This window comes from Ranitomeya variabilis, chromosome 7 (assembly GCF_051348905.1).
Source record: "Ranitomeya variabilis isolate aRanVar5 chromosome 7, aRanVar5.hap1, whole genome shotgun sequence".
NCBI classification, from domain to species: domain Eukaryota; kingdom Metazoa; phylum Chordata; class Amphibia; order Anura; family Dendrobatidae; genus Ranitomeya; species Ranitomeya variabilis.
Window position 1 is genome coordinate 204,919,796 of NC_135238.1, and position 26,351 is coordinate 204,946,146.

A 26,351-nucleotide genomic window follows, 5' to 3' on the forward strand; every position below is an offset into this window, starting at 1 on the left:
TATTTTATATAGATAGGATAGGGGATAACTTCCCGACCATTGGGACCCCCACTGATACCAAACACCGAGGCTTTGTAGAGTGCCATGTGAACCGGGCGTTGGTCAATCATGTGCACTGATGCTCCATTCATTTTTAATGGGACCACTGACGGCTGGTGTTCAGCATCCCCATAAGAATAAATGGAGCGGAGGTGTGCATGATTGACTACCACTCTTTAAAGCCCCGGTCCTTAGTCAGTGGAGGGTAAAGTGGTTGGACCCCCAACGATCGGGAGGTTATAAGGTATAACTTACAAGCTTGATACAACTGAAACAACTTGTCTCATTGGAAAATGAATGGAAACATTTGACCTTTTTTTATTTTTTCCCAGTCCCAGGTCAGCATTGTGACGTGTTTGGCAGTGTTACCGTGAGTCACATTGAACATCGTGTTCCTGGATTTTCAGTAGATGAATAGGTATGTATATAATTGTTTCTATCTGTTTATCATTTGTTTTATGAGACAATTGATCTCCTGCACTTCGAAAAATTGATAACACTTTTGGAATTGGTATAACTACCCTAATTCTGTGAGTAAATTCGGGAAATAATCTCAGTGTATCTGTTTAAAGCATCCATAGCATATAATGCACAAGACCACGAAGAAAAAATTGTCCTTTTGACTTCTGCATCTCAATTGGGCTTATTGGTGTCAGCGTAAATTATTTTTAGGTGTATTGCAAAGTGTAGATTTTACCGAAATGTCTGCAGGCCGTTCACACTAAATGTAGCATATAAAGGTAAGGGGCCTTTAAGATCTTTCACTTCAATGTCAGGGCTTATGTTTTTAATGGAAACAGACAGACATGGTGGATCCATCTAAAATGGATCCAAAAAATCCTGATCCCGTTGACTTAAAATGGGGTCTTTCAAGGTTCTGGTAGTAATGACACTTATGTGACCAGAATCTTCCTTGGTTTTAGATTCTTGCCGTTTATAATCAACCTGCACTGACGTCGTCCTGTTGAGCTTGTATTGGACTTGTAATTTTATGCAACATCTAACCTGAAATGACAAATTTTTAGTATTGGTATTACAGGGCAATAACTGAGCCGATGGTGGTCAAGAATAACATAGACTCTCTATAGGCGCTGTAGATAAGATGGAGTCACAAAATTAAAACCATCCATACAGAAGGAAGAATAGAAAAGTATCACCTAACTTTAACCCCTTCACCCCAGTTAATTTTCTTTTTTCTTTTTTTTCCTCCTTTTCTTTCAAGAGTCATAAGTTTTTTTTTTTTGTTTTTTTTTTAGTTTTTCTTTTTTATAAATTTTCCAGTTATATAGACGTACGAGGGATTGTTTTCTGCGGGACGCAATGTACTTTAGAATGACATACTGTAGAAAAAGGCGGAGGAAAATCCAGCAACCGCAAGAAAAAAAAATGTAAAAAATCACATTTATTATAGATATTAAAAATGAGAAAAAAGGTCAAGAGTAAAAGCTTGTACAGCTTGAAACACCTTGACGTTAAGTGCTAATATTGTCTTTTAATTCTCCTTTTTTCTTGTTTTTATTATGTAAAATAAATGTGTTTTTTTTTTTTTTTTTTTTTGTAGTTGCTAGATTTTCCTCTTCCTTTTTCCATGGCTCCATTTGCCAGGATACTAGCCTGAAGCCTCTGTGCATGACACCCTTGTTCTAGGACTTTTTTTCAATTTGATGAGCTGAAGGTACCTTCGTTTTTTCACATTTGAATGACACCATTCATTCTGCCACATGGTCTACTAGAAAACAGGGAAAAAAATTCTAAGTGCAGGGAAATTGCCAAAAATAAAAATGTAATTCCACAATGTTTTTTTTATGGAACATGTTCGTTCGTTCTTTCTTTCTTTCTTTCTTTCTTTCTTTCTTTCTTTCTTTCTTTCTTTCTTTCTTTCTTTCTTTCTTTCTTTCTTTCTTTCTTTCTTTCTTTCTTTCTTTCTTTCTTTCTTTCTTTCTCATGAGAGGGGAAGGAGGGGTAACAAGATGGAGGGTGGGGGGGCGATCCGATGGAGAATGTACTAGAGGGGAGTAAAGGTTGTATGGTTATTATTATTAGTTGGCTCAGCTATCTGTGATTTCAAGAATAAAATTGGGACTGGATCTAAATTGAATCCAGGGTTCCCATGTATTACGGAAAGAGTTTAGTGACTCCTGCGTATTGGCTACTAGTTCTGCAGTGTGATATAGTAAGTCGATTTGCACCAGAACTTGTTTTTTAGTAGGAGTTTGAATTGATTTCCACAGGGTAGGAATTAGAAACTTGCCAGCAGCTATGATATTATTAGCCATTTTGGAGGCTATGAGATTCTCTGGCCATAAAGGTAGATTAAGTAAAACGGATTGGGGCTTCAGCACTAGAACCTGATCCAATACTTCTGTGATTATTTCACCTACCAATTGCCAAAAGGGCATAATCACCGGGCAGGTCCACCATATGTGCAGATAGGTACCTGGTTCTGCATTGCATCTCCAGCACATTTCCGAAGTAGAGGAATGCCATTGATTCAATTGAACTGGAGTGCGATACCATCGAGATATCACTTTATAGGAGTTTTCTTGCATTTTTACACATTGGGAGGGACCATGGGATGTTTTATATATAGAAGCAATTTGATCAGCTGTAAGGTGAAAATTCAGGTCTCTTTCCCAGAGCCCAATGAATGCCCTCTTGACATCGGCCTTCTCTAGGACCAGAGAATTATAAATTTTAGATAAGACTTTTTTTGGGGGGTTTTGTTGTATATATAGTTGTTCAAAATGAGTCATTGGACGAGGTAAAGAAAGCTGATTCTTGTATTTAAAACAATAATCCTTAATGCTATTAAGATGGAGAAAAGAGACATTGAGTTGCGGTTTAAAAGCTTGGAGTTCCGAAAGAGTCATCAAAGAGCCATCTATTAACACTTGATCAATCGGTATTGGCAGATCGGGTAGATCATAAGTAAAGGTTGGCAGGGTCTTTGGGTAATTTAGGGGGAATAGGATCCGTTACATCTTGAAGTGTCAAAATTGGGGAGTAGTTTTAAGAAATTCTGTCCTTCATAATTTAAGAGTAGCCAAGGTGATCTTGTTTGTTACTAAACAGGGTAATCTAATATAGTCATGGAGAAGGGCCATAGATCTCAAAGGGGCAGGGGCTAAATGTTCTTCAATAGAGAGCCATAGTTTGCTTGGGGGATTCCTGATCCAATCCACTATTCTGGTGAGCATTGCAGCCCTGTAGTATTTAAAGATATCAGGGGCGCCCATTCCTCCTTCTGATTTCGGCAAAGTGAGTGTGTTTGTGTTTATTCGGGAGCGTTTATTATCCCATATGTAACTAATAAAAAAGGAATTCATTTTAGATCGGTAGTGATGAGGAATGTGGATGGGAAGCATCTGAAATAGATAAAGAAATTTAGGAAGTATTATACTTTTCAACAAATGTTTTCTCCCCATCCAAGATAAAAAAAGGTGTTCTCCATGAGTGAACAGTTGAGACAGCTTTATTTAGCATAGGTAAAATGTTGAGATCGAGAAGTTCTCCTGCTGATCTTCCAATTTTAATGCCCAGGTTCGTTATAAACTTGGGTGGCCAATTGAAGGGGTAAAGTTGTTTTAGTTTATCTACTGTGGATTTAGGGATATTTTGGCTAATCGCTTCAGATTTAGTTGGGTTCACTTTAAAGTTAGAAATTCTTCCATATAAATCTAGTAAACGGACAATGGCAGGGATACCCTTGTGAGGTTCCGACAAAAATACTAGAAGGTCGTCAGCGAATGCTGCGGATTTGTGGTGGAAGCCACCTATTTGAACTCCTTTAATTTCCACGTCCTGTTGAATGCCCTGGATAAGAGGTTCCATGGCAAGCACGTATAAAAGCTTGGAGATGGGGCACCCCTGCCTTGTGCTGTTCTGAATTTGAAAGGGGTCTGATAATAAATTATTAATTTTTAGCCAAGCTGAAGGGGAAGAATACATTTGGAATATTGCATCAACTAATTGTTTACGGTATACGGAATATGAGGAGAGTTTCATAAAGATATGTCCAGTCCATCCTGTCGAAGGCCTTTTCAGCATCTGTCCCTATTAAAACAAGTGGAGTTTTATTGATTTTCGCGTACTGAATCAAATGTAATATCCTACTCCTATTGTCTTTCCCTTTTCTGCCAGACACGAAGCCTGTTTGGTTAAAGGAGATGAGATCTGGTAATAGCACACCAAGCCGTTTGGCTATTAGACTGGCATAAATTTTTAAGCCGACATTTAGCAGGGAGATAGGTCTATAACTTCCGCAACATTCAGGGTCCTTTCCTTCTTTGTGAAGAAGTGAAATGTGAGCTTCTAGAGACTGCGGGGGGAATGATTTACCACCTAAGACCACATTACACATATTTAATAGATGAGGACCTATCTCTCCTGAAAAACTCTTATAGTATGCCTTTGAAAACCCATCAGGGCCAGGAGATTTTCCTTTTGAGCTCCCCGACAGGATGGACTGGAGTTCAAGCAAGCCAAAGGGCCTGAGTAAACTCTCCTGTTGGGAGTCCGATAACTTGGGAAGATGTAGGTAGGATAAAAAGGACTGAGCAACATTTCTCCGTTGATTCCTATCATCCGTCGATTCATTTTGACGTAGTTGGTATAAGTCTTTGTAAAAGGACAAAAATGTATCGATAATCTGGCTATATTGTTGGGTAACAAGGCCGGTTTTAGTTTTAATTTGATGGATAAAAGTACGGGATTGGCTTTTTTTAATCAAGGAAATCATAAGTTTAGAAGCTTTATCACCATGAACAAAGATCCTATTCTTCCAAGAGATGTATTGTTTGGAAGAATGCTTGTTTAAGAGATCTTTGAGGGATTGTGGTTTCTCCGTAAGTTGAATAAGGGTGTCTTGTGTTAACTCTTTTTTGTGGAGAGCATCCAAGGCGACTATGTCACTGTATAGAGACTGCATTTCCTGCTTCCTCTGCTTGTTCAGATAGGAAGCTATTGAAATGAATACACCCCGAATTGTGGCCTTGTGTGCCTCCCACAAAACAGTGGGATTTACCTCTGGGTTAGAATTGATTTTGAAAAATTCTTGGAGAGATTCACGTATTCGGGTTTTTATGTCCTCATGTTGTAGCAATGATTAATTTAACCGCCACATTCTAAAATGAGAATAGGGCTTATGGAATTCCAGATTCACCAATACTATAGAATGATCAGAGTGGAGGCAGGGGATTATGTCGGCTTTTGAGGTAGTAGGTAAGATAGATCTGGAGGCCAGAATGAAATCTAAGCGGTGGTAAGAGTTATGTGGGTGGGAATAGTAAGTGAAATCGATATCTGAAGGGTGCTGATATCTCCAGACATCAATTAATTCTAAGGAATTGAGGAGAGTTTTAAGTCGGGCCAAATCTCTGAAAGAGATAGAAGTTTTTTTTGTTGACTTGTCTAGGAGGGGATCTAGTGCCAAATTTAAATCTCCTCCAATGATAACTACACCTTCTTGAAAAGAACGTAATTTAGTAAAGGCCTTGCGCAGCCAAGTGAAATGGTGTTTGTTGGGAGCATACAGGCTGCCTAGAGTCACCAAATTTCCAGCTATTAGGCCTTTAATAAAGATATAGCGACCTTCGGGTTCACGTAAGCAGCTCAGAAGAAGAAAGGGGATATCTCTAGCCAAAGCTATTGAGACTCCACTTGAGCCTTTCTGAGGGGAACTAGCATGATGCCATCTATCGAAGAAGCATTTCTCAAAGGAAGGGATTTTATCTATGGTGATACCCTGATTTTTTTGAATAGATTTAAAGTTTGTGATCTGGGGATTGGGGAGTTGAGACCATGAACGCTGTGAGAGACAGTCTGGAAAGACTTATGGTTTGACGTCATGGCGGGTGTAGGAAAGGATGCTTCATATGGGAGAAAGAATCATCCATCGGATCTAGGGAAGAGAGGAGACATACAAGAAGAGGAGGGAGCAGAAAAGAGGGGTAGTTAGAGAAAAAGAAAAGGGGGTAGATAGAGTCTACCTGAGGGATTGAAAGAGAACTGAGAACTTTTGGCTGCAGTAACCTCATCCAAAGTATATTACGCGGGGAAGGAGAAGAGAATCGAACAGGGAAGTAAAGCGATGCAACAAAAGAAAGATAAAAGGAAAACAAGATTATAATCTGTAGTTAATAATGACAACAGCATTACACAACTATATGTCGCCATAGTCTGACATAAGATCTGTGTGTACCTAGGAACCAAAAAACATGAGATAGAATAAACATTCAAAGATCATGAGATGCGTGCGAATCCTCAACCTCCCGGGTCATCATTATCAGCTCTCGGTGGTGTAGCTTTGGAAGATCTACATCTCACCCGTGAGGACCTTGAGGAGGGCGAGTCTTGCCACGGAGATGGGAGCGAGAGAGATTTCAAGCTGTGAGCATCACAAGACTTCTCCAAGATTGGATGTTGGTCCAAATGGTATCCAGCTCCTTGCAGACGTCTTTAATGTCCGACGTGGACCTTATGAGGAATCTCCTGTCTTTAGCTGAGATGGACAGACCGAATGGGAATAGCCAACGGTACGGGTAGTATCTTTGTTGGAGTATCGAAATGAGAGGTTTTAAGAGACGCTGTGTATACAGTGTAGAAGCCGAGAGATCCTGGTAGATTTGGACTGGAGAACCATCGTGGGCGATCAAGTCAGCTTCTCTGGCTCTTTTTAGTAAGAGCTCTTTGGTTCTGAAATCTAAAAAACGGCAGAGAACGTCACGAGGCGGCTCATCTGGTTTTGGTTTGGATCTTAGAGCTCGGTGAATTCTCACTGTTTCCAACTCTGTTGAGTCAGTGGGGACCATAATGGCTTGGAAAATTTTGGTGACTGTTGTTGAGAGAACGTCGGGTAGAACCGATTCAGGGATATCTTTTAACCTTAAATCGTTTCTCCTTTCCCTGTTCTCATGATCTTCTAGAATGGTATAAATTCGATTGATATGGTCCTCCTGCTGTTTGTGGCAGGTAACAGAGGAGTTAGAGCATTGGATGATCTCTGTTTGGGTAGATTCAACAGTCTCAATCCTGTGACCTAAGTGGTTAAGGTCATGCTTAATAGCCATAAGATCTTTTCCCAAGGGTTTAAGAGCTCTCCTTAGGATCCTTCTAATAAATGACCTAGTGACCTGAGAACCTTTGTCTAGATCCTCAGAATCTCCGTCGCTCTCTAGATCAGATTCTGTATGGTCCTCCAGAGCATTGTCAAATGAGCGAGAGGATTTTGAAGCGTTTGAAGAGTTTCCTTGTTTCTTTAGGAATTTATCCATGTCAGCTTGAGATCCTGGTCTAATGGATTTGGAGCTCGATCTGGTCTGCTTATGGGAGGATTTAACCATTGTGAGCAAGTTGTGCAGTTATTAAAAAATTCCCTCATTTCTCCTCAGAGTCCCCTGGATAGATGGTTACATCTTATGTAGCATTATGGAGTAAAGTTAATGTTTCTCCCAAATTAGGGCAGAAAAAAAGAAGTGTTGCAGCCAAAAAGTGTATCAAGTCCCCCGACTAAAAAAGAAAAAAGAAGTCAGAATATCCTAGGGGGTAAAAGAAACAAAATAGCTCCAGGTTACTGCAGGCCAAACAACAGAGTCCGGGGCCTAGGGGATTATCGTGGAGAAGGGCGCTGGATCCCCAGCAAGTGTTCAAGGCAGGGAAACGAGAGGCACCAGAAGTCCCAGCGAGCCCCCACACACCGCCCGCTACAAGGACGATAGCTGCTCCTATCGGCGCTTCTGGGCCTAAAGTCCTACTCCTTCAGTAACGCCGCAGCAAACCAGGCCGCACCACAAGACCAGCCGGAAGTTTTATGGAACATGTTCAATGTAGGTTAAAATTGACCTGGTAATATGATTCTCCAGGTCACTACGAGTAGGCAGATACCAATTATGTATAATTTGTTATTTTGAGTGGTGAAAAAAAAATTCTGAAATTTGTTACAAATTTGTTTTCTTTTTTTTTTTTTGTCGCCATTTTCCGAGTCCGATTTTATCTTTTGGGATCTGGGGCTGGTTGTTGGCTTATTTTTTTGCTCCTTGATACCTTTTCGGGGTACATATGATGTTTTGATTTCCTCTTATTCTACAGTATTTTAGCGCAATGTTGCAGCGATCAAAAAGAACATAATCCTAGTGTGTTTTTTTTTTTTTACCTATCTGATTAATTTACTTTATATTTTGATAGGTCGGACATTTCTGAATGCAGCGATACCAATCATGTTTTTTTTAATTGATTTATTTTTAATGAGGCAAATGGGGGGCGTTTGAATTTTTTTTTTTATTTATTTTTTTAAACTTTTTTTTTTTCCTTTTATCTTTTTTCTGTATTTAATAAGCCCCTTAGGAGATTTGAAGCAGCGATTGTTTGATCGCCTGTGCAACACTTAGCGGGGCTAAAGCATGTGAGCCTGCATTAAATTCAGGGACATGTATGTCAAAGGTTGTGAAGGGGTTAACGAATGACATATCAATGGTTTATTAGGCTAATTTCGCACTTGCCTTGCAAGTTCTGTCATTTTTACAGTTAAAACAAATGCGCACCGTGCTGCAATATATTTTTATACAGCATCTCGACAGAAACCAAACACACCTCACTATAGTTAAATTATTTAACTCATAAGGTAATCGCCCTAAAAAAAAATAATCTAGAATTGCAGTTTTTCAGATGTTGCAAGTTTCCCTTCACAAAAGAAAAATCATACAATAAAAATCAATCTATATATCTTTATTCACACCAACACACCAGTTGATGTCAATGAAAAGGAGTGCTCACAATGCAAAAAAAAGGATATATATGGTACATAGGAAATGGTGTAACAAAGTACATTTTTTTTAGCAAACTCCTGCATTTTTGTAACTATGAAAACAAAATCCCCAAAACAGTGGTGGAATTTTAATTTCTGTTTTTGTTTTTCATCACACTTTGAATTGTTTTCCTGTTTTCCAGGACATTATTTAGTTAAAAGGGATTCCCAACTCCCAAGATCCTTTCCCAATATGTAGTAGGTGTAATAATAATAATATTAGCTAATACCTCCAATTAGAAATGTAGTATAGTTTTACTGATTCACTGTTTCTTTCCTCATGTACAGACATTGCAGGACCTTGGGTATCCATGGCTACGACCACTGATATAGTGACAGTAGGATAGCTAGTTGCTAGTAACCATGGATACCTAAGGTCCTGCAATGCCTGCACATGAAGAAAGAGACATAGCGAATCAGAAAAACTATACTACATTTCTAATTGGAGGTATTCGCTAATATTAAAATTATTATTATTATTATTACACCTACTACATATTGGGATAGGATCCTGGAGATGGGAATACCCCTTTAAGTGAATGACGTCATTCAAAACTACAACTTATCCCATAGAACTATGCTCCCATATGGCTATATAAACGAAAATAAAATGCTGTAGCTCTTGACGGAAGTAGTGAATAAAAAAAAAAATACTGAACCAGTGAAGATAAGCATGCAACCCCAGTATTAATTTGTGTTTTGTTTTTATTAACAATGTCAATTTGATTCAAGTTTGGATTTATTTTCTAGAGGATTGTACCTGTAAATCACCCTGTCGGCCACCTTTCGAGTCTTTTTTTTTTTATATAACTTAGCTCCTTTCTGCCATATGACGTACTATCCCGTCGAGGTGACCTGGGACTTAATTCCCAGGGTCGGGATAGTACGTCATGGGCGATCAGCCGCGCTCACGGGGGGAGCACAGCCGATCGCCGCCGGGTGTCAGCTGATTATTACAGCTGACATCTGGCAGATTAACCACGGAACACTGCGATCAAATATGATTGCAGCATTCCGGGGCATAGGGAAGCATCGCGCATGGAGGGGGCTCCCTGCGTGCTTCCCTGAGACCCTCGGAACAATGCAATGTGATTGCGTTGTTCTGATCGTCTCCTCCTTGCAGGCCCCGGATCCAAGATGGTCGCGGGGCTCCTTCCGGGTTCTGCAGGGAGGTGGCTTACAAGCGCCTGCTGAGAGCAGGTGCCGGCAATCCCCCACACTGCCTGTCAGATCACTGATCTGACACAGTGCTTTGCAAAGTGCCAGATCAGCGATCTATACAACCATGTCTCACCCTGTGACAAAGTAAAAAAGTTTTAAAAAAATATTTACATGTGTAAAAAAAATAAATAAATAAAAAAACAAAATTCTAAATAAAGAAAAAAAAAATATTGTTCCAATAAATACATTTCTTTGTCTAAATAATAAAAAAACAATAAAAGTACACATATTTAGTATCGCCGCGTCCGTAACGACCCGACCTATAAAACTGTCCCACTAGTTAACCCCTTCAGTGAACACCGTAAAAAAAAAGAGGCAAAAAAAAAATCTTTATTATCATACCGCCGAACAAAAAGTAGAATAACACGCGATCAAAAAGACGATAATAAACAAACATGGTACCGCTGAAAACGTCATCTTGTCCCGCAAAAAACGAGCCGCCATATAGCATCATCAATGAAAAAATAAAAAAGTTATAGTCCTTAGAATAAAGCGATGCAAAAATAATTATTTTTTATATAAAATAGTTTTTATTGTATAAAAGCGCCAAAACATAAAACAATGATATAAATGAGGTATCGCTGTAATCGTACTGACCCGAAGAATAAAACTGCTTTATCAATTTTACCAAACATGGAGCGGTATAAACGCCCCCCCCCCCAAAAAAAAGAAATTCATGTATAGCTGGTTTTTGTTCATTCTACCTCACATAAATCGGAATAAAAAGCGATCAAAAAATGTCACGTGCCCGAAAATGTTACCAATAAAAATGTCAACTCGTCTCGCAAAACACAAGACTTCACATGACTCTGTCGATCAAAATATGGAAAAATTATAGCTCTCAAAATGTGGAGACGCAAAAACTATTTTTTGCAATAAAAAGTCTATTGGTGTGTGACGGCTGCCAATCATCAAATCTGCTAAAAAAAAACGCTATAAAAGTAAATAAAATCCCCCTTCATCACCCCCTTAGTTAGGGAAAAATAATAAAATTAAAAAAAATGTATTTATTTCCATTTTCCCATTAAGGTTAGGGTTAGGGTTGGGGCTACAGTTAGGGTTAGGGTTTGGATTACATTTACAGTTGAGATTAGGGTTAGGATTAGAGTTGGGTGTGTCAGGGTTAGGGGTGTGTTGGGAGTTAGAGGTTTGGTTAGGGTTGAGATTAGGGTTAGGGGTGTGTTCGGGTTAGGGTTTCAGTTATAATTGGGGGGTTTCCACTGTTTAGGCACATCAGGGGCTCTCCAAACGCAACATGGCGTCTGATCTCAATTCCAAACAATTCTGCGTTGAAAAAGTTAAACAGTGCTCCTTCCCCTCCGAGCTCTCCCGTGCGCCCAAACGGTGGTTCCCCCCCACATATGGGGTATCAGTGTACTCAGGACAAATTGGACAACAACTTTTGGGGTTCAATTTCTCCTGTTACCCTTGGGAAAATAGAAACCTGGGGGCTAAAAATAATTTTTGTGGGGAAAAAAAAAAGAATTTTTATTTTCACGGCTCTGAGTTATAAATTGTAGTGAAACACTTGGGGGTTCAAAGTTCTCACCACACATCTACATAAGTTCCTTAGGGGGTCTACTTTCCAAAATGGTGTCAATTGTTGGGGGTTTCAATGTTTAGGCACATCAGGGGCTCTGCAAACGCGTCCCATCTCAATTCCAGTCAATTTTGCATTGAAAAGTCAAATGGCGCTCCTTCCCTTCCGAGCTCTGCCGTGCGCCCAAACAGTGGTTTACCCCCACATATTGGGTATCAGCGTACTCAGGACACATTGTACAACAACTTTTGGGGTCCAATTTCTCCTGTTACCCTTGGTAAAATAAAACAAATTGGAGCAGAAGTAAATTTTGTGTGTAAAAAAAAAAAAAAAAGTTAAATGTTCATTTTTTTTTTTTAAACATTCCAAAAATTCCTGTGAATCACCTGAAGAGTTAATAAACTTTTTGACTGTAGTTTTGAGCACCTTGAGGGGTGCAGTTTTTAGAATGGTGTCACACCTGGGTATTTTCTATCATATAGACCCCTCAAAATGACTTCAAATGTGATGTGGTCCCTAAAAAAAAAATTGGTGTTGTAAAAATGAGAAATTGCTGGTCATTTTTTAGCCCTTATAACTCTAACAACAAAAAAATTTTGGTTCTAAAATAGTGCTGATGTAAAGTAGACATGTGGGAAATGTTACTTATTAAGTGTTTTGTGTGACATATCTCTGTGATTTAAGGGCATAAAAATGAAAAGTTGGAAAATTGCGACATTTTCGCCAAATCTCCGTTTTTTTTCACAAATAAACACAGGTAATATCACAGAAATTTTACCACTATCATGAAGTACAATATGTCAGGAGAAAACAATGTCAGAATCGCCGGGATCCGTTGAAGCGTTCCAGAGTTATAATCTCATAAAGGGACAGTGGTCAGAATTGTAAAAATTGGCCCGGTCATTAATGTGCAAATCACCTTTGGGGGTTAAGGGGTTAAATGCATGTAATCGGGACTAAAAATCACTTTAGTAGTTCAGTTTCATTAAAGAATTTGCTCAGTTTGCTTCCTATTGCCCCATTTCAAAGTTGAATGTACAGGGAAACTAAAGTCCTGTAAAAACTCAAAGGTTCAACATTTTTAATGAATCCCACTTGCAAAATATTTTAACCTCAAATACAGGCAAATAGGTAAAAATCGTCCCTAAAAGTGGACAACCCCTTTAAATAGTATTTTTCACCCTTCTATAGGATAGTTTATCAATCTCGCTATATTGGAGAACCCCTGTAACTACATAACATATTTTATTACAATTATATTACGGGAATTGCTCGTTCCCTAATGTTTTTATCTATATAAGAGGGACCCAAGAAATAGTAGAAGCATGTCTGATACGGGTGTAATTTAATTTGGATGATAAATATATGATGACGTAAGTTTCATATGTTTTTTTTGTCCTTCCTATAAATGTAAGAATTAAAAGATTATCATTTTCAGATTTATAGGCCTGGCCTACTAACATATCAACTTGTAAAACTGTGATTTCAGGTTTGCTAAAAATACTCGTGGAGCAGGAAATCTTGTCGCCAAACATTCCCATACTTTTATTACGCTACATTGTGTATATATAATTAAAAAAAAAAAAAGGAAAAAGGGTGTGTTCTGCCACTGATCTTCAACACTGCCATCTAAATACAGACAGTAATGGAGAAAGAAAGCATTCTGCACACAAGGAAGAAAGTGGGATGTGTAAAGTACGGCAGGGTGTTGTGGTTTGGCCCTTGCAGTAATGTTACATTTTCTGCAATTACTGAGCTCAGCCAACTGAATGCTATTTGCTTAAAAAATAAAAAATAAAAAAAAACTGCAAAAACAACACAGTTTGTGAAAGGTTGAAATGATCATTTACCCTGTCCCTGCTTTGCAGTGTACATTGCAGCAGGTTGGTGGATACTGTAATGTGCCGTACTATCATGGCACACTGAAGGTGTTGGCACTGTGCCCGCGGTATCACTTTAGACGGCCATCGGACGCTGCTCTGATCCAAGGCGTTTAATGCTGACCGCGTACAATGTTGACTGTATGATCTAACCGGGTTTACAGAGGGATGAGGGTGCCTTTGTGGTACCAACCGCTTTTGCGGACATGACATGGCAGTCTGAGACCTAAATATGGCAGGGTCTCATAGGCTGCGTCCTAGCTTTACATTAATCGCTCGTGCAGACAACCGTAGTTACGGTCTGAGTGCAATCTGTCAAAGCATCGGATCGCCCTCGGACCAATGTTATTCTACGCGGCCATGCACAAGTCAGATTTTGTTTCCTTCGAACCCAATAGTCAGAGGAAAAAATTGCAACATGCACCATTTGCCGGACTGAATAGAGAAGATGGTGACATTTTTTATTTATTTATTTTTTATTCTCTTCATCCAAGGTGAATGGATCCTACGCTGGACAAAGTGTGATTAGCATAACCGGACCAATTTTCTCGGATGGAGAACATACAATCATCTGCACCTGCCCTAACGGACGTAGTATGCTAAATACAAAAATTTTATTATATGGGCAGTGAGATGATTTCATGTTCAACCCATTATTTTGACTTCGAAAAAAAATAAAAAATAAATTAAAATTCCCACCCCCCACCTTAAGTCCTTCTGTATTCATACAAAAAATATATTCCGCATACTCTCTCGTGTCACGGTGCTATTATGGTCTCTGAAAAAACCCATTACCGGTAAGTAATTTCATCTTTTTGTCATTCCTTCTTCCAAAAACTACGGTAAGTAAAAAAGGACTAAAAAAAAAAAATCAGAAGTACGGTACTCCAAAATAGTACCAATAAAAATAAAGTCGCCGCAAAGTTATTGATTAAAAAAAAAAATATATATATGTGTCTTTGAATTCAGAGACACCGAAACAAATTATTTTCCAACTTTTTTATTTTGCAAAAAGATGGAAATAAAAATGAAATCATACATTTAGTAACAATGACCTGATCGTTATTCTGTGATTTCGACCGTATGGCAGACCATGTAATAAAGCAGAAACAAGAACAAGACTGTCTTTATTCAAAAAAGTAATAAAGGTCGTATAATTCTCTTTTTATATACAACAAATTTTTGTGGGACAAGTTTACAATTAAAAGTTATTATACCAAAAAGGTAAGACTGCCTTTAGAGCGTGGCACTGACTTCTGGCTCGTAAAGGGATCCTGTGCAAAGGAAACCTCCCAACGACTACGTGCACACAGCGATTTTAAACTCTACTGTTTCAAGAAGGAGACGTTTCAGGAAACTCAAAGGACCGTTTTTGTTTTTTTGGGGTTTTGCTATGATTTTGATGAAGTCTTTTTATTCCTTTTCTTGTCTGGTTTTTTTCACTCTTTTTTTTTTTTTTAATTAAGCATAAGGGAAAATACTAAAAAAAATACATCTGGTAGTCTTCCAAGCTTCTTTTGAGCTTTCCCAGAAGAAAAAGCCAAAAGAATGGTCAGTTCGCTTCTTTTAACCATTTGGCAGTGTTGGAAACCTGAAGTGGTTAAAGGGAATCTGTCAGCACGTTTTTGCTATTCAATTTGTGAGCAATATAATGTGGTTCCAGGGATGTGTCACTTATTAGGCTGTATGCTGTAGTTTCCATACAGTCCTGAGTTTTATCAGCAGTAAATTATCAATAGAGGACTAGGTGGCATGTGTCTAAAGACATCCAAAAAGCCAGAACATGTGCATAGCAAGTCATTTTTACATAGACATGCATATATTGATTTATTTTTCTCAACGTTTTTGATAGGTTTTTCCAGACAGTTTCTGTTGCGGAATCCGCCTGAAAAAGACATCGTGTGCACATAGCCCATGACCTACCTCGGCACATTGTGTGGTGTTTTGTTTTTTTTGTAAGATTGTGTACAACCTTAATTTTCATTTTTTGGCAGTCATAATCTTTTTTTAGTCTATGAATCTACAAATAATTTGTGCAGAATTTAAGGACGACTTTATAAAATCTTGTTGCCTTTTTAAATTTTCGATATTTTTTTTTATAGTCTACATGCAGGTGTGTGTGTATAAAAAGCGGGACCACATGGTAATAATCAAAATGGGAGGTGAGAAGAGCGAGCTAAACTTTGGGGCTAATAATAATCCTTATATTTATAATATTGAAGAGTCAATTAAGAATCTGAACTTTGTACTTGTCCACAATGGCCATGGGGTTCAGTTACGGGGGGGATAACCTCGCTAGCCTCCCTTTAGCTAGACACAGAGAAGTTAACTATATGATGTGTACCCCTATCTGCTAAGGACCAGCTTAGGACTCGTCTGAGAAAACATTTTTGTCTTCCTCACTACTTAATTGAAAACATGACACATAGTCTGGTCTCTTGCTTCTAGGCAAAAACACGAAAAACAAATACTACATACACACCAGTAAGACGTAAAACGTCAACTGGAGGAGGAGTGACATAAAAAATGGAGGTTTGTTACAGTGTATCGGGCAAGACAATAAGGATTTGTACTTTGATGCTCCACACCCTTTTTGTCTGCTCGTAATAATAACCTCTTAATGTTAATCTGCTCTCTTGGGATATGTAAGGCGCGGGTGTATACAAGTCCTACAGCTCCCACTTATAATTATGTCTAAGATCTATCATTCACTGGGTCACCTTCTTTACATGTATGACGTCGTGTTTAAAGCAGTTGCTAAAAACCAGAATAATCCATAAAATTGTTTGCGAGCGGGCGTAACCTAATTGGCGGAAGCCTTTAATTTATTGTTTTCCATATTCTGCATAGAGTAAAGTTGGAACTGAACGACTTTCAACAATTAAATATTAGATATTAAACACTGGTTAAAGTAAAGTTTTGCAATACAAAAAAGGTCAAGTTATTACAAAATATTTTTTATTATTGCTGATCATTTATTACTGGGAAAACTCCTTTTAAAGCTAAAATAAAAATAATATCCCTATTGTTTTTAGGTTGAATTTTACAATTTTTCCTCCAAAAGCAAAGAAAAAAGATGATTTTTCAGCACTGTGTTGAATTCGATATTTAGACTTTTCTTGTCATTGTGTCTGTTTTAAGTATATGTCTCATATGTTCTTTGTGTGTGTATGTGTATATACAGTTGTGCTCAAAAGTTTACATACACCGGCAGAATTTTTGCTTTCTTGGCCTTTTTTTTAGAGAATATGAATGATAACACCAAAACTTTTTTCTCCACTCACGGTTAATGGTTGGGTGAAGCCATTTATTGTCAAACTTTCTCTTTTTAAATCTTAATGACAACCCAAAACATATTTTAAACAATATGTACCAGCAGATCATAACTATGGTTTCATGTTAATACCTTTTATATAGTAGGCTATACTTTTTAATAAAACAATTCTTTTAAGTGCCATAGACAGAAAAGGCATTCAGACATTAACCTGAAGTAGTTTTCTAAAGGTTGATCTCTTATCCTGCTCTCGGCAATCCCTGGCATTTCTGTTAAGAATGAATGGAGTGATCGTTCTCGAGATCGGTGGGAGCCACAGTGGTTGGACCCCATTTATCGGAAAGTTATCCGCTATCCAATCGATAGGGGATAACTTTTAAATTTGAAAACACCTGTGTCATCTTTAGTTTAAAGATCACACTTTTAGCATACGTAAATTTTTTTACTGCTTTATTCCCAAAATAGTAAGTTATCCTTTATTCATTGCATGGGAGATAACACGCTAATCGCTGGGGGTCTGATGAATGGGATCTGATCTGCAAGTACCTGTGAGGGATCATTAAACATTGTGACTAAGCTTACATAAGGAATACATGTATGTCCTATTCTGCCAGATAGGTGTTAACGCCTCGGGGTGCTACCCATTAAGTTAGAGATGCTAAGCTTTGAGCTCTTTATTATTGATAAATCGAGGCAGATTAGGGGCATAATTATATATATATATCCTGAAGTATTTTTAGATAATTCAATAAAAGTTAAATTTTAAGGTTTTATAGTGAGGGTTATTTGGGGTTCTCCCCAATTTATAATAATAAATAATCTTTTTTTTATATAGCGCTAACATATTCCGCAGCGCTTTACAGTTCGCACACATTATCATCGTTGTCCCCGATGGGGCTCACAATCTAAATTCCCTATCAGTATGTCTTTGGAATGTGGGAGGAAAAGTATTATTAGGAGGAGGAAACCGGAGAACCTGGAGGAAACCCACGCAAACACGGGGAGAACATACAAACTCCTTGTATATGTTGTCCTGCTAGGAGTTTGTATGTTCTCCCCGTATTTGCCTGGGTTTCCTCCTGGTACTTCGGTTTCCTCCTCCTAATAATACTTTTCCTCTGATTGTTCCTCACCCAGTTTTGGCTTACAAATACTGATGTAAGATACTGACCAAATACTGATAGTGTGACCGTAGCCTTACACTGAAAACCTAAACTAAAGAAAAAACCCTTTAAAAAGTTCTTAGTCATTAACCGTCTGCTCAGTTTGCTGCATACAGTAATTGAGCTAATGTAAAGGAATTTGCGGGATGTTGGTCCTTGTTAGACTCTATTTTCATTCTGTTTACAGACCCGTGTATAAAAAGTGGACATATTGCCTGTAGAAACCTGGGAGGAGTCACTTTAACATATAGAAATCCAATTATTCATTGTTAATTTTTTTTTTTTTTAGCGCCAACATGTTCATCGCTCTACAGACACAGTCATCATTCGCTTTCACCATTGGGGCTCACAATATAAATTCATGATCAGTATTTCTTTTGAATGTGGGTAGAAACTAGAGAATCCAGAGGAAACTTAAGCAAACATGGGGAGAACATCCTTGGTATGATACCATAAAATGGAGATACTAGGAGTTTACTAAGCTCCCATAGAATTCACTAGAAAAAGTTGTATACATTCTTAATCATTTATAATCTTAATCATTTCTTGGCCACCATCACCTAATCTTATTTAATGGGAGCATGAGTGTCCCATGAATCCTAATAGGTGACGTGAACTTAGGGTGGAGCTGCCACTTCGGTTTTGGATGTATTTTAGGAATATCTTATACATATTGTCTAACAGGTCTAGCCTGTCATACACGTGTGTCAATAATTGGGACACATTAACTTTCCTTGCAGGAAGCAACCTTTTTTGGTGTAGGACAGTGTTTTCATCATCTCCAGTCCTCAAGACCCACTAGCAGACCATGTTTTCCAGATTTCCTTAGTATTACAGAGGTGATGCATCATCTGCAATACTGTGGAAATCCTAAAAGCGTGATCCGTTGGTGGGCCTTGAGGACTGGAGTTGAGGACTATTGGTGCAGGACTTTTAAAGGGAACCTGAAAGCACAGAATGACTGTTCAAACCAAGCACAGGCACTCTGTGCACCATGGCGGGGCCAAACGTTTAAGCGCATCTTTCCACCTACTTCTTTTTCAACTATCTCTGCTCTTCTCTGGTTCTATAAAGCCCGAGCTGTCAATCAAAGAAAAGTGAAAGAGAGGGGGTCACATGGTGATGATTACAGTGGAAAACTAACAGAAGAGTTGGGTCAGGTCATGGTTCACCGAGACGCTGTTCTTTTTTTGAACAGTTATTTTGAGGTGACAGTCCCTTTGATGAATGAGTTTTTCCCCTCCATGGTCAAACTATTTGAGTAAGTGGCCTGACTTTCTCTAAGACTCAATTCAGACTTTCATGAAACAGTCTGAGTACATGGCATGATGTCCAGACCAGGCACAGGTCTACTGACCTAAACTCCACAGCCCCCTCAACGTAACAAAAAATAAAATAAAAAATCATCTAATATAAAACCAGATTCAGGCAGTAGGTTATTTTTTGATGACACGTTCCCTTTAAAGGGAACCTGATGAGTTAGGAGAGATTTCACTCATTTTAAGGCTATGTGCACACGTCAGGATTTCTTGCAGAAAATTCCAGAGAAAAACATGAAATTTTCTGCAAGAAATCTGCATGTGTTTTTGCCACGGTTTTGACGCGTTTTTGCCGCTTTTTTCGTGCGGTTTTTTTCTGGACATTTCCCAATGCATTTTATAGTGGGAAAAACGCAAAAAAACCGCAAAATTAATGAACATGCTGCGTTTTTTACCGCGATTCTTTTTTTTCGCTGAAAAAAACGCATCATGTGCACAAAAATTGCGGAATTCATTCTAAATTATGGGATGCATATTGTATGCTTTTTTTTGCGGTTTTATAGCGTTTTTATCAGGAAAAACCGCAAAAAAATGCAAAAAATCAGCAATGTGTGCACACAGCCTAAATATTTGTGTCTTATCTGACAAAAAGTATTACCCAAAATGGTAAATTCCAACTGTTCTGTATTAAAAAAAAAAAAATCAACTTTTTTTGTTTTCTTAAAATTCTCAGCCAACTATATGTACATTTAGATTTTTGCCATCATGTAAATTTTCAATATCCTTTTTTTTAACCATGGTAAAGGATGGTAGATTTTTTGCACTCGGCCTTCACATATTTACTGATGTATTTGTAATGGTTTGTGCCTTGAATCAGCAGAAGCCTGAAATATAAGTGTTGTCACGATAGCAGAAAAAGAAGTTATTCTATTTAAAAAAAACAGATCCATTTAAAAATAGCATAATGAGCAATAAACACCATTCAGGGACAGCGATGGAGGCAATGTGTGAATATTTCTTCCTTATGCAGTGTTAAGCCACACTACCTCAATTCCACTGCAGGACATACTGAAGGATTACATAACTCTTCGCTTAGTCACGGTCACATTATTTATACGTTGTACGTATATTGGAGGCTTTTAATCGGTCTATTGTAATTTTATACTGGTAATTAATATAATTCAAGAGGGACCAAGACTATTTTCCAGTTCACCATCCTGACAGCACCATTGGAGGACGTCCTTCTTACCCTCAGTGGGACAGGAACAACAAGCGGTTAAAAAGACCCTCCCCACTCCACCTACCAGTGTTTTTCCTGTCCCACTGTGGATAGGAACGGCAAGCCTTTCCTCCGACGGTGCGGTGCAGATGGTGGGGATCGGGGGGCCCAGCCTTTCCCTTCCCTGCCGCAAGATATCTGCGGTTGATACCTGCTATGGGGGGTCCCTCAGCCTCCCCAGTGCAGCGCTGCTCCTGGGGTCGGGTCCTGTCTCCTCCGCTCAGGGGGCTCTCGGTCCGGGCGCTTTCTGCCGGGGGGTGAGTGTGGTGGCCGCTTCCAGCAGCGGCCGGTTCCAGTGTGCGGCCGCAGCGTTCCCCATCAGCTTCCATGGCTTCCGGGTCCAGCGGCCGCGTCACTTCCGGTCGCGGCAGCGTGGGAAAACGGCGCCGGCAGCAGCGCCGGCCTCAGGGCAGGGCAGCACCGTAAACCGCAGCGGCGGTAAGGAGGGCAGGATCAACCAGGTAAATCCTATATAAACGCCTTATGGGGGTCTGTATGCCACCGGCCATCCTGACAAAGGAGCACTCGGCTATATGGTAAATTGTCCTCACTATGGAGGAAACAGCCAGACCTGAGGGGACTGACCATCTTCAGGGGCACGTGAGTAGGCTATACTAAGCCATACCACAATGCTCACCCCTCCCCCTACTTCCCTATCTACAAGGTGTACCTATGTATTTCTATCTGTGCTAGGCAGAGCCTCCTATCCCCGCATCCAAAAGAAAAAAATCAGGGAAAAATAAATGCCCGATATGTGCTGCTAAATTTCCGGAAAATTGCCGGAAGCCACTGTGCAAGTCGTGCACATCTAAAATTGTGGGTGATGAACAGACTGCATTATTAGCCAGTATGAGGACAATGATTCGTCAAGAGGTTCAGGCATCCATCTCAAGCTTGAATCTTCCCCAGACAAGCCAGTCGGAACCGCAAACATCACGGAAAAGGCCAAGAGAGTCTAGTCCCTCTTCCAAAGGAGAGATTTCGGAGGATTCAGACCAGGAGGAAAGAGACGGATCATTGGGCAGAGAAAAGAGATATCTCTTCTCGGCAGCAGATACAGATGAGCTTCTTCATGCAGTTCGTAACACCATGCACTTACAGGACACGCCAGAGGAGACCTCGATCCAGGATGAGATGTTTGGCGGATTACATACCCAGGTCACAAAGGTCTTTCCAGTCAACAATCACATCCGTTCCATGATTCTAGAAGAATGGCAGGAAGCGGAGAAGAGACTAGTAGTTCCCAGAGATTTCAGACTCCGTTTGCCTTATAATCCGGAGGACATTAAAGTGTGGGATGAAGTTCCCAAGATTGATGTTCCGTTGGCAAAAGTGGCGAAGAAGACCTCAATTCCATTTGAGGACTCCTCCGCTTTAAAGGATCCAATGGATCGCAAAGCAGATGGACTGCTCAAGAGAACTTGGGAATCCTCCGCAGCAATAATACGGGCCAATATAGCTGCAACATCGGTAGCCCGGTCAATGCATCTATGGATAGATGATTTTGAGGAATATCTCAAAGCTAAGACTTCCAGAGATGTTATTCTCAAATCTCTACCTTTACTTAAGCTCGCAACAGGCTTTATGGCAGACGCTTCAGCAGAATCTGTACGCTTCGCCGCCAGAAGCGAGTCCTTATCCAACGCGGCCAGAAGAGCTATCTGGCTAAAGACTTGGTCGGGGGATATCCAATCAAAAAATAAATTGTGCGGAATCCCATTCTCAGGGAATAAAGTATTTGGGCCTATTCTAGATGACATCTTAGTAAAAGCCTCTGATAAAAAGAAGGGGTTCCTTGAGGAAAATACAAAAAAGTACCAGCCCTTTCGTAGATCCCGACCTAGTCAGAAGACAGACTACAGGGGGAAAGGGAAGACTGGGAGGTGGTCTTATCCCAAGGGTGGAAAGGGTAGAGACTCCATCTTGCCAAGTGCAGGTGCAGGAAAGCAGAATAAATGATATCAAGGTGGGTGGTCGGTTACAAAAATTTCTAGGGGGTTGGCAGAAAGTATCCCAAAATCCTTGGATTCTGCAGGTAATTGCTCAGGGGTACAAGCTAGAGTTCTCCAGCAGTCCCCCAGAAAGATTTGCTGTAACCCGACCCTGTCCGCTCTCAGACTCCTTTATGTGGACAAACATCCAGGAGTTAATAGAGTTAGACGCAATAATCCCTTTACCCATCTCAGAAAGAGGCAAGGGCCATTATTCTCACTTATTTTCAATAAAAAAAACGTCGGGGGACTCCCGAACGATCATAAATTTAAAACCCCTAAACAGGTGGATCCGGTACAAAAGATTCAGGATGGAATCTATAAAGTCCACAACGCCTCTCATAGACAAGGACATGGTGATGTGCACCTTAGATCTAAGCAATGCATACTAGCATGTCCCAATACACACTGCCTACCAAAAGTTTCTGAGATTTGCCCTAATGAACAAGGGAATAATGTATCATTTCCAGTTCAGATGTCTCCCCTTCGGGCTTGCTTCGGCGCCCAGAATATTCACCAAACTCATGTTAGAAGTTGTGGCTTATCTAAGGAACCAGAATGTGACCATAGTGCCATATCTGGACCACTTTCTGATAATGGCGAAATCAGAGAAACTTCTCAAAATAGACTGCAGCTTCACACTTTCCATCCTACAGGACCTGGGGTGGATTGTGAATTGGAAGAAATCTTGCCTGGTCCCAAATTCCAGAATGAAATTTTTGGGGGTCATATTAGACTCCAACGTCAGAACATCTTTTTTACCAGAAGACAGACAGGAGGCCTTGATCAGGCACATACATCAATTCAAGAGGAGTACCCCCTCCATAAGAGAGGCAATGAGGATTCTGGGCTTTATGACGGCATGTATACCCTGTGTGAAATGGAGCCAATTCCACTCGCGGGGATCTCAGAGAGAGGTTTTGAAATCTTGGAACAGGAAACAGAGTTCCCTAGACAAGAAGGTGATTGTGTCTCCATCAGTAAAGAGATCCCTAACCTGGTGGACCACACCGAAAAACCTAAAAGAAGGAGTTCCATGGATCCTCGATCCCTGTGTTACCGTTACCACAGACACCAGTCAATTCGGATGGGGCGGTCATATAGAAAGGACATACTACCAGGGAGAATGGACTCCCCAGATTGCCGCAAGGTCGTCAAATTTCAGGGAGCTGTATATGATCTGGAAGGTGTTATACCAGGCCCAGTCACAGGTCAGGGGCAGACACGTAAGTATACTGTCCGACAATGTCACAGCAGTGGCATTTCTAAGACACCAGGGAGGTCCGAAACATCCACCGCTGCAACACCTAGCAGACCAGATTTTCAGATGGGCAGAGAAATCTGTCAAATCCATCTCGGCAGTTCACCTGGAAGGCGCCAAGAATCAAGTAGCAGACTTCTTGAGCAGAACGTCTGTACATCCCGGAGAATGGGAACTGAACCCAGAAATATTCAGCAGTCTGTTCCAGAAGTGGGGAACACCTCAGGTGGACCTTTTTGCCACCAGGTCAAATACAAAGACCAGAGCATTTTTTTCTCTCAATCCTCTAGACGGAGCCACAGCAGTAGACGCCTTGTCTCAGTATTGGGGAGAAGGTCTCCTGTACGCATTTCTGCCTCTTCCTCTGATACCGAAGACACTCAGGAAGATACGAGACGAGATAGCAACCGTAATCCTGGTGGTTCCTTTTTGGCCAAAAAGGAGTTGGTTCTCTCTACTATCCAGAATGTCAACAGAGAGACCAATCTTATTACCGAACAGGCAGGACCTTCTACAGGGGACGGTGTTACACGAAGACCAAGACTCTCTTCACCTGTCTGCTTGGATCCTGAATGGCGAACCCTAAGATCCAGAGGCCTGTCAGAATAAGTCATTACCACACTCCAGGCAAGCAGGAAGCCTGTGACTTAAGCGATTTATAACAAATCTGGAAGCGGTATTGTTCCTTTCTGGGTGAGGTTTCTGTGGATACTTCAAAACCTGACATTCCCAAAATCCTCGACTTCCTGCAACTCGGGTTTGAGAAGGGCCTCCGGCCTAGTACTTTAAAAGTACAGATTGCAGCGCTTAGTGTCTTTTTTTGATACGTTACTAGCCTCCCATCCTTGGATAGCAAGATTTTCCAGGGCCACACAGAGAATGAGACCTCTGGTGAGAAAATCAACTCCTCCTTGGGACCAAAACTTGGTCCTTAATGCCCTGTGTAAAACCCCGTACTTGTTGTCAGAAGATATGGGCATAGCCAATCTCTCCTTTAAAACTGCCTTTCTGGTTGCCATCACGTCAGCTAAAAGATTGGGGGAGATGCAGGCTCTTTCCACTCAGGACCCATATCTTCAGATCTTTGACGACAGGATAGTCTTAAGACTTAACCCAGCCTTCCTCCCCAAAGTAGTGTCCTCTACAAATATAAATCAGGAGATAATCCTTCCCTCATTCTGCCAACACTCTAGAAACACAAAGGAGGGGGTCTACCATAACCTTGACGTTAGGGAGACTGTTCTAAAATACCTGGGGGCGACAGAAGGTTGGAGACGAGACACTAACTTGTTCATACAGTACGGGGGTCCAAATAGAGGTTGCAAGGCAGCAAAATCAACCATTGCTAGGTGGATCAAAACCATGATAAACCTAGCATATACAGACCAAGGGAAAGATCCCCCGGATATTCTTAGAGCCCATTCAACCCGAGCTATCTCTCCATCATGGGCGGAGAAGGGGGGAGCCTCAGCTGAGCAAATTTGTAGGGCGGCGACTTGGACCAGTCTTTCTACCTTTGCTAGACACTATAAATTAGATGTCTCATCAGATCAGTTAGCTTTTGGTAGAAAAGTATTACATGCAGTAGTCCCACCCTAGTTTAACATCCTTTGGTATTTCTCCAATGGTGCTGTCAGGATGGTGAACTGGAAAACGGTAATTAGTCTTACCGGTAATTGTATTTCCAGGAATCCATCCCGACAGCACTACTAGTTCCCTCCCACTGCAAGTTTATACTATTGACTAATGTGATGTAACATTGGTATATACTGTTAATAAACTCTTTTTGCATCCATCCAGATGTGGTACTTAGAAAATCACTGGTGGGTGGAGTGGGGAGGGTCCTTTTAACCGCTTGTTGTTCCTGTCCCACTGAGTGTAAGAAGGACGTCCTCCAATGGTGCTGTCAGGATGGATTCCTGGAAATACAATTACCGGTAAGACTAATTACCGTTTTTATTACCCTAATTTGTATATGATCATAATTGGAGTGTAAATAAATTGTAGACTTTGTTAAAACTTCCATCACAATACTGCGCTGCTCTACCCATTATACACCCTATCAATATTTTTCATGGCACTTGTAAAAAAAAATAAAATTAATAATAATAATATGGAAGGCTAGACCCTGGTGTAACTAGTCTTAGACTTGGGCGAAAAACTTATTTAATATGGTACAGTACATCCTAGATATAGGAAATATGGCTATAAAAGTGAGTGTTAACATTTGCATTTACTATTATTAACTGACCATCTAATTATGGTAATTAAAGGGTTATTCCAAAGACAGAAAGTTATCCCCTATTCGTAAGATGGGATAACTCGGGACATTTACACAGTAATTATTTTTTTTTTTAAGGTTTCATATATGATGAGTTTTCTAGTGGAAATTGCTTCAAGAAACTCTATTTGGTGGTTTTGTGAGGGTTTTTTCGATAACTAAAGCAGTTTAAGAGGTTTTTTATAATTTCGTAAAAGGTGTTTTTTTTTCCTGAAGCTTTTTTTTTTTTTTGCTGTCTTGTTATTGGACGGTGCCTAGTTTAGAGCGAATTACATCTAAAACTACTTTTAAGGGGTTCTCCAAGAACGTAATAAAACGGCTCCCATCATATCATTCAAACTGCAGCCGGTCCTAGTCACATGT

The 26,351-nt window shown here is 40.0% G+C and overlaps 1 protein-coding gene across 2 annotated transcripts in view; it reads left to right on the forward strand.

Moving 5' to 3' along the window:
- TLK1 (tousled like kinase 1) overlaps positions 1–26,351 on the forward strand; it is a 309,224-nt gene that overhangs the window by 65,857 nt on the left and 217,016 nt on the right. For both annotated transcript variants that reach the window (XM_077272724.1, XM_077272723.1), the window contains exon 2: positions 372–457. The gene's annotated coding sequence lies outside the window, so the exon portion shown is untranslated. The remainder of the gene's footprint in view (positions 1–371; positions 458–26,351) is intronic.